We start from the raw sequence: 15121 nt of genomic DNA on the forward strand, positions 1-15121 counted from the left end.
CCCTTCACGAATCAGAGGAAGCGGTTTAATGGCCTAAGAAATAATCTCATGATCAATGACCACAAAATGTATGTGTCCTATAAACAAGCCTCACGATCCTCGGATATGTAGTCCAGCGCTATACCAACTGAGATAGCTGGAACTGTTATAAGTATATAATACCCGGTAACAAGTAAAATATCCGTTTCTTGGTTCCGTTACCGTTATGGTTTTTCATCCTGTTACGTTGATCCGCCTCCATATACGTCAACCCGTTCATCGCGCAGGGTAAAACGCCGTCAGGGTACCGGAAGTTCCGCCGAGAATGTCTTGATTGCAGCGACCCTGGGCGAAAAAGAAAGTCTGAAGCCGAAGTCAGCTGCTTCCGGTACATCGCGACGCACGGTGACGTCCCGCATGTCGGAGGTAATAAATTAATGTCACGGTGTCGTAATGAATAGAGTGTTCGCTAAGCGTTCATGAAGTACAGGGTTCGATGACCACGCATGCAGCGTTTGTAATACATGTATCTTGTTTTTACTCACCAATTATTGGTTATTCCTTGAAAACGCTGCTGAGAGTTTTATAAAGGCGAAGGCTATACATATCAAGAAAGAAATCAAGTTACATTAAATATCTTTAAATGTTTACTAGATGTCAGAGTATTAACATAAATCTTATTCCTGGATACTAGATGTTCATTTTAGTTTTTTTTATGCACAGCCATTTGGATTCGAGTGTTCTTAAAGTCCGAAAACTGCGTATTGATCGCATGAAACCGCATGTAAATATTTCACACAGCCTCAACGTACTTACTTATGCAACATTTTGTTTACGTACATTCTGAGGAATAATAGTATGTGGTAGCTCTTCTCACTAGTAAATTGAAGGTTTAAAAGGTAATTGCATTAAAACTTACATAGTACCAGTTTGATTACAATACAATACAAAAAGATCACTTACTTGTTATAACTTACCTCTTATTTAGGCCTACGAACCGTTGCCCGAACACCAAGAAAATGATGTGAGCGCCGCGGAATCTGACATCATGATAGGAAAGGATACGGTAGATGACGTCACAGTAATTCCACATCGAACAGCACGCCTAAGCTGCCACCTGATGTCGCTCGCGAAGGCAAAACAGAAACGACAGAACGTTCACAGGAAGCCACGCCGGAAGTGTTAAGTCGTCTGAAGACGGCTACTCCAAAATCCCGCCAATCTAAAAGCTCCCAGAAGAAAAACGCGAGATCCCGTCTTGGAAAGTTTGTTTTGAACTATGGTAGGTGATAACCTGTATCGAAAGCATCTACTACGTTTTTGTAATATAGCTTTTTCACACTTATAATTTCAAGCAGTTAATAGATGTAATGAGGTCCCCGCGTCAAGCCGTTAACTATATGGGTATTGTTTGGGTTATTCGAATGAATATTACACATTTTCGTTCGCGCAAGTGCTGGTGAAAATGCTTATTTTCTCACTTTTAGCGGGTAGTCCATGTGAACGCGAACATAAATAAATGTTTTGAGATGCATGTACGTTGAACATACTCGCCCGCGTTGAAACCGTATTCTTCTATGTGTCCGACGCCTAAACGATAACGCGTAAAACTTCGCTCAAAGAGCGCCTTTGTACGTTCCTTAGCACTGAACGCAGAGCCAACGAAGCAACAATAAGCCGTGGTGAAGCATATTTTCGACTGGTAACTAAGAAAATTAAAATGATAAATACTAAAACATCCCTAAATATGGGCCGTGCTCTGTGAAAAGAGGGTTTAATGCATGGGCGTAAAATGACGTCCTAGATTAGCATATGCAGTCCACACAGGCTAATCAGGGAAGACACGTTCCGTCAAAACTAGATTTTTTGTAAAGAAGAGACTTTCTTTAAACGACATATATCATACACGCGGAAAGTGTCGTCCCTGATTAGCCAGTGCGGATTACCCATGCCTATCTGGGACGACACTTTACGCACATTCATTAAACCCCCTTTTCACAGAGCACGGCTCATATATTATTGCACAGTAATTCTTGAATTCTTCCGCATTCCGATCTAGTTCTCATATAGTATTTCACATTAATTCTTGAATTATTCCGCATTCCGATCTAGTTCTCATATATTATTGCACAATAATTCTTGAATGCTTCCGCATTCCGATCTAGTTCTCATATATTATTGCATATTAATTCTTGAATGCTTCCGCCTTCCGATCTAGTTCTTATATATTATTGCACATTAATTCTTGAATTCTTCCGCATTCGGATCTAGTTCCCATATATTATTTCACATTAATTCTTGAATTCTTCCGCATTCCGATCTAGTTTTTATATATTATTTCACATTAATTCTTGAATTCTTCCGCATTCCGATCTAGTTCTCATATATTATTGCACATTAATTCTTGAATTCTTCCGCATTCATTTCTAGTTATCATATATTATTTCACATTAATTCTTGAATTCTTCCGCATTCAGATCTAGTTCTCGCACAAGCTGATAATAGTTACCATAGGAGTCACGTGTTATTTTAATCTATTATCCAACTGCGGTGTGTACACCTACGTCGTCGTCTTCTAATAATTAAACAACACTAATTAAACAGGTTAAGTATCTTTCAGTCCACTTTCCTCGTTTAAAAATAGAACAAACACGATGAATACATGCACGTAGAGCGAATTCTCGGATGATTTGAAAACTCTTTCGCGTATTTTGTATTGGGGATCAAGCAGACATTCGCGCTCTGATATATGAGATAATAATATAATAAGACAGTAAAACGTCGAAACCAAAGCAAATACACTCTTTTTAATTATCTTTAATTAGACGGATCACAATGAAACATTAGCTGTTATTTCAGAGAAAGGAAAATATATCGAAGAAGAGACGCTGTTGGACGAAGACAACGTGTTAAGCACGTCCGTCATAGCAGACGAGGCCACTGACGTCATGGTGATCAATAAACACACTTTCAACGAGTTTGTCAAGGTAACCACTATACCATATGTCATATCAAAGATTATCGGGTAAATTAAAGTAACTCTCAAAAATTTTGTGTCTAACAAATCGACAGTTTTTATCAATCTAATCTCCTAATGTCATTAATGAAAGATCGAATTGAAATTTGTATCACTACGGAATTTTATTTATGGACGCTGCTTAGCAATCATACTTCAAATATCGCATCCTAATATACAATACTTTTTTTGTCGTGCGATGTTGAATAAGACGGGCACCGCACAAATAATTACGAAGATTTTAGTACTAATAGATAAAACTGGATCGAACAGGTAATGTACATTTTAAATGCAATGTGATTAAAATGACAATTGTACATTTTTCATTTTGCATTATCATCTGGATAGAAACAGCCACAACGCGTACGAGCTCATGAACATACCATTTGTCTCCCTTGTCTTTGACGCTATAGCGCGTTTTCAAGCTGACAGAGAACACTTAAGTTTGTTTTACTTTTTCAGTATTTTAAGGCATACACGTATCCAAACACAGTTAGTGACCAAAGGATTCATCTCACTGATTTTGTTCTATGTCCCACTTCATATTCTCGAATATTAAAAAATAGAAAATAGTAACTGTATTTTTACTCGATCCTCACCCAGTCGCATCACGAGAAAGAGACGACAACTACGATAAACTTCGTTGACGTGAAACCGTTCTTCAGTGGCCTCCCTTTACACACACGTTGTATGCTGCAGATCGGACTGACGATTGAGCGCCATCTTGCGGGAAACTGTATCGTCAAGCAGGGCGATGTCATCAATAGACTGGCTTTCATAGTCAGGTGAATTTAAGCGTTTATTATTTGAGCCGTGTCATGCGAAAATGGGTCATATGCTTGCGTAGCACCTGAACAATATGTGCACCTGCAAGCCGAAGTAATGCTAGCAGCATATGACATAATAACAATTTTCACATGGCGCGGTAATATACATTTTGTAAGAAAGTAATTACATTTCAAACAAACACTTTTAAATTCCACTCGCCTCAGTTTTGGGACGAGCCGTTAAGTTATTTCATAATTATGTAGGTATGTGGTGTGTATTTTGCTTTGCTTATCCACATATCTACCAATACATCTACATCTCAAAGTGCATATCGCTCACTGTCAAATGGCCATACATTATACAAACGTCGGAACGTTCACTATCTTCTGTTCCAATATCAAGCGGAAGTGCGAAAATGATCGCTTAGCCAAGCCGCCTACGCCTCCAGTAACCGTCCTACTGGCCCTTCGAGGCGCCAGGGGACGTATACTTCCACGCATAAATTCTTATATATTTATTTTACATCAATTCGTTTTCCAATATATTGATCACGGCATAATTTCAATAAACCATTTTGTACGTAGTTTATCATAATCTTGCTGTAATTGTATTCTACCGCGACCCGCGACTTGTTTTCTACATACCAAGAAGGTAATACACATTGTTTTTATACTGCAGTAAACCATTCACGGAGCTTATTATTGTGAAAGTAGTTTCAGAAACTCACAGAAAAGTAAGATATTGTACAGTAAAAAGCACGTGATGAAAATTGACGATCTAGAAAACTGTTGACAAAACAAATACTCAGTCACCGCATTGGAGCAGATTAGTAATACAATTGTTATATACATATACTAATACAGGATTAACATTTAGTTAACTTGTTGGTATAACGTGCGTTTTCTCGTAAAATACGAACATTAAAATCACCTTAGAACGTTTGTTGACGTTGAAAATAGTTTTTTTTCTGACAGCTCGTGAAAAAAATCGATCTGCAGAAACCAAACAATAATCTCTTTCTTCTTTAGATCAATTATAATTTTTTCCAAGTGATTTTGGTGGACATACCCTTATTACTTCTTGATTATTTTGTTTTTTTTTGGTGCTGGAGGTGCTGGAGGTGTCAATGATAATGATGACGATTATGATGATGATGATGATGATTATGATGATGATGATGATTATTATGATGCTGCTGCTGATGATGATGATGATAATGACGATTATTATTATTATTAGTAGTAGTAGTAGTAGTAGTAGTAGTATGTTGATGATTATATATATGATTATGTTGATGATTATGTTGATAATTAAGATTATGATGATGACAATGACTTAAAGATATTATATCAAATATTTAACCTCCTTCTCCCGTCTAATTTACAGGAGGGTAATCAAGTGCTACCAGCACGCGGCGCACGTGATATGGGCATACGTGCTGATGAAGATGCAGTACCGCCTCGACTCCAGTCTCAGTGGCAAGGTTCCGCTCTTCAAGACGCTTTATACACTGGCCGAGAAAGAGGCGAAAGAGAAGGCGGAAGCAGGTTCATGCATTTTTCAATAACCTCCAGCGAACTTATCCAGTAAAAGGTATAATGTCTATCAAATGTCCAGGAGTCCAGATAATATCCGATAATTATATATTTTTAGGGACCCGAAACCGTTCACAAATTTAATGTTTCCATATATGACCGCACATTTTATTACGTGCCAACATGTGTAGTTCTTATACAAAAATTGAGTGTCGTAAATTTGTGCTTGTCGTTGTTTAACTTAAACCGCTTACCTCCCAGTGAGCGTTACGCTGAACGTGGAACGGCAGCGGGAGTCGTTCATGTTGGAGCTGCTCGAGTACTTCAAGCAGGACAAGGCGGCCCTAGCGCCACACAGCAATCCACGGGCAATCTTGTACAAAGAGCTGATGAAGGAGCGGGCGGCGCTAAGGAAGAGCATCCGGGAGAGGACGCAGGAGTTTGGGGGTACTTGAGCTGGGCACCGAAACTTTTGCATTTGATAAATAAATCATATAATATTTTATTAACTGGCTGGCAAAAAAGCAATTTGAAATACAAATGTAAACGAGTGAACCTTCTGGGAAGTCTGCCTGCCACTTGTGCAGTGCATCGTTCAATTGGAATTAGCAAATATGCTCAATCAAACGCGGGAAGATGTTATGGCCCTTTCATTAATTGATTTGTATTTCTTTTTATTTGAATGTGCTACTATTACATCTATTATATCAATGCTGACGATCTACATCAGTTTCTCAGAACTCGATCTCTTCTTCAGGCGCCGGCTCCAAAGTACGTGAGGCGAGGCTTCCTGGCGTCGGTGAAGAAGGGCTAGAAGCCGCTGAGTCTGCACCAGCTGCGCGACCCTATGAGCGAGCTGATGGGGAAACTGCGCATGGAGGAAACTTTCGTGTCCAGTCAGAAGGAACTCGAGGAAATGATCATGAGGGTACGTAGTTGAAGAAAGATGCTTCAACTTGATGTGAATACCAGTGTAACATCCAGTTACCTAAACTCTACATGTGGATACCACTTGGTGAGGCTTGATAAAAATGCTGGTTGTTAATACCAATCCGACAGACCCTAATTATTGCGCCAATCCTAATTTTTTTCAGGCTGAGTTTTCGAGTGATTTAAAAAAAAATCATAAGGTACTATACAGTTTACGGTCATTTGCTACTCCCGCTACTATTCCCTTAAAGTAAAATTGGCTAAGCTAAACTTAAGAAAAAACGTTTACATGGGATTTGGAAGTTTTCTTTAAAAACGGAGTATTCTCATAAAATTGGTTATCGTATAAAATAGTTAAAATGTTTTTCCAAGTTTAGCCGACCTTCCTTCCATATTTGTTGGCGATTCTAGCGCAAAAAAATGACTAACAATCCTTATGGTATTAATTGCAATAATTGTTAAACATATCATTTTTAATGACGAATACTAAAAAATGAGCTACTACTTTTGCTGCTTGTACTGCTACTAGTAATACTAATACAACTACTACTTGTACTATTGTTATCATCAATTCGTATTTAATCTCAACAAAATGCAAGTATGCTAACGTGACAAAAACGTTTAGTTTTCCGTGACGCCAGTCTGCAATGACGTCGACGTGTCCAACCAAGCAGAACGCGTGCTAGACGAGGAATACAACGTGCTTAGATACCGTCGCTATGGTAACCGCCTTGTGCGTAACTTCGCCAAGATGATGGATCGTCGAGACCCGCGCTTGCTGTTGAGCACGAGGAACCGGGATTACACCTGAGTATGTGCTACGAGTATTATATATATTCACTTTAAAGATTTAGTTTTTTTTAATGTAAATGAAAATTCTTGATTTTGTTAAAACATTGAAAAACAAAATCGTTGCCTTTTTAGGGAGTTACAATTTTACTTAAGGCTGACAAGGATAAACGAAATGTTAGGGAATATAACAATGCAGCATATTTTTCGATATCCATATTGTGTTTTCCTGTTTATTCACCTTAAATATATAAAACACCAGCGTATAGTAACTTGCAAAAAAAATCTAGAGCGGTACAAGTTGAATAGTCCTTACTAAGACAATTGTAGCTCTTGAAGCTTGTTTCGATATCAAAAGAGGCTTGCAGCAGTATTTTGATAACATATTTGTTGGATGATTGATCCATTTCTAAATTCTTTTTGGTTGATACCGTTAAGTTGCTGAACGATAGTATGTCAGAACCGGATATGACGACACTGATTCGTGACGTAATACACGAGGAAGATGAGTTTGATCGAGCGTACACCAGCACCCGGCCGGCGACCTTCAAAACTGGCTATAGAAGTCGGACGACCTTACACTCAACGAGACCAACAACGTTTAAAAGCGCTTTTACGAGACCAACCACGTATCAAAGCGCTCTAACGAGACCAACCACGTATAAAAGCGCCGCCAGTACCAATACATATAAAACACTACAGGTTAGGAACCCAAATCTTCGCAGTGCGTAACCACCGCGCTCACTTGTAAAACCTTCCAGATTTGGATTAAAATATAGTTAATAGCTGTTTTATTTTCCTCAATAACGGGAAATTTAAACATAATTGAAATATTGTGTACATCTTTTATGGATAAACGTGTACAGTGAAAAATAAATACATTGCTTCAAATAAAATAGCCATAATGTTCGAATTAACTATCGTGACATAATTATAAATGTTGCCAGTTTGAGATTGAGCTACACTCGGAACTATTTACACGTACATGTGTTTATTACTGCGCTGAGGTTGATTAGGCGCGATTATACTGACAAACTTTGACCGATATTAATATTTTAACACTTGTTATTGCAGTATTTTCTTTGCAACAAACACAACAAGAACAAGTAAGCAACTTATTTACTAATTGGTTTATTTAAACGGCCAAAAGAAGTAACCAAAAAACGTTCCTTCCATACCTGTATAATTATGATGCATCCTGGAGCTTTTAGTCAGGTCAACATACGCTTCTACGCTATGTAGTATACCGGTATGTAGTATACCGTAGAAGTATATGCTGTCGTGAATGTCAACACACAGCTTCTTATACAATCACAATTATATGCAATTGGTCATGTTATTTATACTTTGTCACAAGCGGCTTTATACTATTTTATTTGATTGGTTGCAGTTTGACCGTCGAAGCGTGACACCCAACACCCTGGAGAACCGGATTCGAGAGTTTCACTACAAGTGTAGCGCGAGCCGGCCGACTCTTGAGACCGCCACCGAGCGCTATGTGCGCGGCCTCACACTGCAGATTTGCCTTCCGAAACCCTCGGAAGGCCAAGAAGAAAACAACAAGATATTTAAATGATTTTCCCAGGCTACCTGCCTTCTGATTATGAACTAAAAATAATCGAGTCGCTTCAGATATATACAATGCGACCAAAGAGGGGACCGATGCCTTAAACGAACCCTCCGGCTTTCGTGAAGCTACTAGCTACCGCATTCATGAGGCTACTGGCTTCCGCCAAGCCACTTGCTCTTCGTCACCCCAAGGCTTCCGTCACTGCCTTGTACGACGTCCGTATACTCAAACACTCCGAAAAACCCTCTACAAGAAACAGGAACTCTGCAGCCCGGGCAGCACCGTTTGAAGCTTGCAGCCAACGTGAATACCCAACTGCTCCAGAATACTGTTCATGCGAGTACTGTACCTTTCTCTTTAGATGTGGCCCCGTTAGCATCCGCAAGAGAACTCTCCAACTTGCCGATCTGCGCGTCTTTATATACTGGCGAACAGAGCGCCACCTAGCCAACGGAAAGGCCCGATTCGGAAACAACCGACGTTTCCGAATTCCCTATGCACTCTACGGAGCTTACCGATCAGCATTTCTACTTCGCTAACACAGAAACATGCCGAATATATACGCAGGAATTTACTAGAAACATTCCTTAAATATCAAATACTCTTTAAATGCTTAATACATTATTTTAAGCCATACAATTAACTTACTTAATGAAGAATAAATTACAAGTTCAGTGAAAATACGCAAAGCATCTTTTTCGACTTCGAATCCTTTCGTTATATTATCCACGCCTCCGATTTGACATGAGTCCCTCATGATTCCAATATACGAAACTAATACAATCAAATATTACAACAAATCCAAAAACTGTGCAAAATCAAACTTCAACAAGAGTTAACATACACAATGCAATAGCGAATCTCTTCCTTATATAAGGAATGAAACAACATCAGTGCCAAAAAAAAAACCTACTCACTACTTAACATGGTTCGTACTGAACCGAAAACACAAAGCTCCTGTTATCATAACCTATGATAATGTCACCGAGGCTTGCCGTGCCTCCGCATATCTCTCCAAGACATGCTGACCATTCACCTGTAACTGAGTAACTAGAGGTCTCTCTTGCATTTACTGTATAACCTTTGTTAGTTAACACAATCTTCCGTTTCTGAAGGTCGTCATCAGTTGCAGCCCGTGTTTCAACTTTGAGCTCCTTTTTCCCGGGTGCTCTACCTCTTGCCTCGCCAGGCAGATCAGACGTAACCTGCATTGTAGCGCTGCATGTCGGTACACTCGTGAGGCCTCTTTGGTCATCTTGCTTCAAGATGACTTCTTTCAGCTCTGGAGTGTCTGTATTGTACATCTGCTGGTGATCGTACTGTGGTCTTAGTTTTCGGAATCACAGTGCTTTGATTCCCATTTAAATCACCCAGCAAAACCGCTTTCGTTTTCTTTATACTTCACTGAAGCACTACAAGCATCGGCAGTTTCATATGCCGGCTGAGACCGCAGAGGTTTCTTCATTTTCCTCATCTTATTATCTTTTGAACGCCTTCTTGCAAGGTTCTTTCAATCCGACTTTCACCTCGGATCCGTTTCTCCTGTGCTGATGCACCCAGATTTGGCACTACCTGGCTTCCACTGAGAACGCGAATGCCCCCAACAGTATGGAAAATGTCTCTTTGAAGCTCTCCTGGCTTCGATGAAGTCGTCACCTTTTGACCTTGTTTTCTTCGCCGATGATTGGGCATTGTCTTTTCAGATGCTTCTGTGAACCACACAGATAGCATCGTCGATCTTTTTCCCTGTCATTTCGTTTGTGCCTATACGCAGAGCTTGAGCTTCCAAACTTCTTCATAAGATCGTCCAATCTTCGCGCAAGTCTTTCGACCACCATCCCCAGCTTCTTATTCTGTTGTGACGAGGAACAGCAACATTCTGCATGGGCCGATGGAGAAACATGACGATCAAACACTGTGGCACCAGTAACCTTTAAAGGCTTCAATAAAGGCCTTTCTCGTAAAGTGACGTTTGCGTCGAAGACACTCGGCTTTCCTAAAGTCGTCTTTTCTTCATCGCGAGACCCACGTCAATTATCAGAATACTTCCTTTTCACGTGAAACTTTGAGCCGCAGGTATAACACCGTCGTTCCATGACGCCTTGAACCATATCTGGGTTGTGAGGTTTCCGCGGTGCCCATGAACTGACTAAGCCGTTTGTTGAGCATGTCAGCCATATTTTGAAGGTCATCCATTTGCCATCCGTATGGATGTGTAATGTTACAAGATATATTTTGCATTGGTAACACATTGTTTTTATTTTATTCGCAATAACAATATGTATTAGCAAACCTCATCTTCTGGGCATTGAATTGATATTTAATTAATTAATGCTCAATTAACGTGTAGTAAACATTCGGACATTTGATATGTATTTGGTTCGATCAGCAAAAAACCGATTAAAAACCAATTATTGACGTCGATCGACGGTTCCGAGATGCTGACTAAAACAAAGAGATAAACAGGGGGCCGCCTGATCTGTCTTCCTGAATTATATAACTTTCCCAGCCGTTATTTTGTTCGTGCCGAGCACGAATTTTATTTCATAAAGATCAGACAGGAAAATGTTTTTTTTCTGTTTATCATACCTCTACGTCTCCATTGTAAAATAAAAAATAAAATAAACAAGATGTGTTTGTGAAACACAATGCCCCCCATATATTTAATCTTGGACCTTGAAGGATGACCTACAGACCAACAAACAGGCATGTCAAAAACAATTTGTCCACCGTATAGACTTGGGGACATAAAAATCGCTACAACGTTGCATTTATTTGCGGGAATGAATTTGATTTTAGACGTTTTCCGTGTTAATAATGACGTCATAAGGACTTTCGGTTAATATTTGTAAAATATTATTTTTTTACTATTTGTTTTGCTTTTTTGTGTCATAAATGTATTACATCTTGGTATCAAATTATGTTGTTGAATCTGATGTCATTTTATTAAAATGATAACTTTATAGTTGATTCTGTGTAATATGACCACCATCCAGACATGGACTAATATACCAACTTCCTGTTGAACTAATATAAAAAATGATGGGATGGAAATGTTATGAAAGTATACAACGTTATTTTGTTCACCTTATAAAATCGATAACGAAACAAACCGAATCGCGTTGGCTTATAACACGAGCCGTAGTAAATTTGTTTGCAATACTTTTTCAGATACACGTATGAGTATGTAAAACCACTACGAGCATAACAAATTGTATTACCTTACCACATTGCACACTTTCTTGGATAATCAACACAACAACAGAATAATCACATTTTATCATGCATGTCTACTACTCCTACTCCTACTACTACTACTACTACTACTACTACTACTACTACTACTGCTACTACTACTACTACTACTACTACTACTACTACTACTACTACTCCTACTACTACTACTACTACTACTACTACTACTACTACTACTACTACTACTACTACTACTACTACTACTACTACTACTACTACTACTACTACTACTACTACTACTACTACTACTACTGCTGCTACTACTACTACTACTATTACTACTACTACTACTACTACTACTACTACTACTACTACTACTACTACTACTACTACTACTACTACTACTACTACTACTACTACTACTACTACTACTACTACTACTACGACTACTACTACTACTACTACTACTACTTCTACTACTACTACTACTACTGCTACTACTACTTCTACGACGACTACTCGACTACTACTACGACTACGACTACTACGACTACGACTACTACTACTACTACTACTACTACTACTACTACTACTACTACTACTACTACTACGACTACGACGACTACTACGCTACTACTTCGACTTCGACTTCGACGACTACTACTACGACGACTACTACTACTACTACTACGACTACTACTACTACTACTACTACTACTACTACTACTACTACTACTACTACTACTACTACTACTACTACTACTACTACTACTACTACTACTACTACTACTACTACTACTACTACTACTACTACTACTACTACTACTACTACTACTACTACTACTACTACTACTGCTACTTCTACTACTACAACTTCTACTACTACTACTACTATTACTACTACTACTTCTACTACTACTACTACTACTACTACTACTACTACTACTACTACTACTACTACTACTACTACTACTACTTCTACTACTACTACTTCTACTACTACTACTACTACTACTACTACTGCTACTGCTACTACTATTACTACTACTACTACTACTACTACTACTACTACTACTACTACTATTACTACTACTACTACTACTACTACTACTACTACTACTACTACTACTACTACTACTACTACTACTACTACTACTACTTCTACTACTACTACTACTACTACTACTACTACTACTACTACTACTACCACAACTACTACTACTACTTCTACTACTACTACTTCTACTACCATTCACAACTACAATGGCTACTTCTACTTCTACTTCACTTAATTAGAATGACATCTTTTAATTATCCCGAAGAGACTATTTAAGAAAAGTATATTTTATTAAGCGTTTTTAAAACTAGACATATGTCTCAATCGGCAATTTAATACATTTTTTTAAATAATACCGTTTGGAAGATAATATACCGTATAACCATCGATATTCCTTTTTAAACTGTTCCAAATTGGCTTCCAAGATTGCAGCCATGAATAAGAAGCAATTTGCAAACATAAGTAAACTAAGGGCACGTGCATATTATTTTAACAATAAAATTGCCTCATAAACATTTTCGTAAATCATACGAACCTGTTAGACGATATATCAGAGACATTCTTTTCCGCTAGCCTTCCTTGCTTATGTCATTTACAATATATAGAAAAACATACAATACGACAAGAAACATTATTACATGATTACAGCTGAAGTCTTGCATGAATGCACAACACTTCTTCACGTTAACAACTAGTAACGGAGTTATCATGTAAATGTTCTGCGATATATTACCAATATAAATTCAAATGTCTTGCTATTCTTGATGTCGGGACAATAACAAAGTGCCAACAACTTAACTTAGGATTTCTGTTATTATTGCGGGGAAACAAATCACTTTGCATTTGACAAATCACGCCTTTTTTGTTAATTGTGATATATATCGTAGGGCAACTCATACACTTTAGCAATTTGATGAATACTAATTAATAGACTAGTGTTCTTCTTAAGAAAATGAAAATTAAGAACTTCTATACAGAATATAGAAAGGAGTATTTATGTTTGCATTGCAACTTCAACGCATTTGTTTTTTCTGCTGAGAAATATCTCTTACTCGTAAAAATCAAATTAAGAATAATATGGAAATAGCATATTCTTCGTCAAGGAACAACGACAAAACGAAAACTACTAAAGCTAAATTCGGTCAATATACACATTAAAATTAACTTCCTGTAAAGGTGAATTGAATATTGTGTATGTGAGCTTCATATTACCATAAAGCGTGCATTTTCTTCAAAAGTTACATTATATTTAAGTAATATGTAGAAAAACAAATGTCAAGCCAATTCAATACATCAATGTGAATGACCTTTTGCATAATCACTTTCCTAGCCAACATCTTATTTAACATATTGTTGACACAAGTCGTAGTCAATACAGCTGCATCTTACCCAGTCTCTCTTACTGTCTGTGCTTAATAGGAGTTGCGTTAAGAACTGAAACACATCCATGGCTGTTTCATTTTTGTTGCAAGCATATTATTATAATCAAATATTCGCTATGCGTATTGTTTTAAAAATGCTTTAAATGAACTTGAATTTTATGTTCTTATATGTTTATCAACAAAGCATACCTTACCGATGTCAATGTTTGTCCTGCCCTGGGGCGTCATTGCTTTCAATAGTTGTGTAAAGTAAAAAGTTATGTTACAAAATGAATACAGCATATATATTCACACACACTTTTATCTTGTAGAGCCCTACCAAAACTGAAAAAAATGATGGCCCTGATGTTAAGATGGGCCAGGGTCTTGGGTATAAACAATCATTTTAAAATATGTATTAAACGTTTAGCTTTTAAAATATGTGTAAAATGCTGTAAGATTATAAAGCATTCGACTCAGATATCCACAATTGTTTTATCTATTTGAACTGATAAACTTTCCATTTCATATAATTGTAACCAATTAGGCACGATTAATCAATTGAGAACAAGAAATCAATGTTTGTTCATGCACAAGTATTTCAAATGTTAATAATTCAACACAACAGTTTTGATTCTCTAAGGTTCTTTGAGGAATAAATGTTTGTTCGAGTAACCATAAGACTATTTCTTCTTGCAGTATAACGACATAATGTTCCTTTCATGAAACGATATAAAAGTAAAGTTCATATAAAAACTAAGCGATTGACATTGACTCAAAGATAAAGAAATCAGTTTGTACATGTAAAACCTAAACAAATATACTAGTATGTGGTTTTATACAACTCGGACAGAATGGTGTTCCTATTACCATTATAATGTTTGGTTAACTTAAAGAAATATAAGTATGTTTATTTAACGA

Source organism: Dreissena polymorpha, chromosome 14 (assembly GCF_020536995.1).
Source record: "Dreissena polymorpha isolate Duluth1 chromosome 14, UMN_Dpol_1.0, whole genome shotgun sequence".
Classification (NCBI taxonomy): Eukaryota; Metazoa; Mollusca; class Bivalvia; order Myida; family Dreissenidae; genus Dreissena; species Dreissena polymorpha.